Raw genomic sequence first — 341 nt, 5'->3', positions numbered from 1 at the left:
ACAGCAGTGACAGCGGGGCGTGACAGGGCCTCCTATAGGCCTGGGCCAGACACCAGCTCCGGTAAGGCCTGTCATCTGCACCACAGTCAACATGCCATCTGAGAACTGTCTCCATCAGTTTAACCCAGACCCTCTCTGCGCTCTCCTCCAGGGTGTGGGGGGGTGGATGGTGAACCGTTGGCCCTGGGGCCGTCCACCCTGTTCCCCAGGATGCTGGTGCTGCTCTGAGCTCACGCCCTTCTGGGTCATTGCAGCTGGGCCCTCTTGCCTTGCTCAGCTTCCTCCCCTTGGCAGGGTGAGGGCAGGGTCGCCTAGCTCATGGGAGCCTGGTCACTGTGAGG

At 62.8% G+C, this 341-nt stretch overlaps 1 protein-coding gene across 1 annotated transcript in view; it reads right to left on the bottom strand.

Annotated features, from left to right (window-relative positions):
* Positions 1-341, bottom strand: part of PCSK6 (proprotein convertase subtilisin/kexin type 6) — a 179333-nt gene that overhangs the window by 12185 nt on the left and 166807 nt on the right. The window lies entirely within an intron of this gene.

This window comes from Bison bison, unplaced genomic scaffold (assembly GCF_000754665.1).
Source record: "Bison bison bison isolate TAMUID 2011002044 unplaced genomic scaffold, Bison_UMD1.0 scf7180017864181, whole genome shotgun sequence".
NCBI lineage: Eukaryota > Metazoa > Chordata > Mammalia > Artiodactyla > Bovidae > Bison > Bison bison.
Note: the sequence above shows the minus strand (reverse complement) of the source record. Positions and strands in the feature narration are given on the sequence as shown.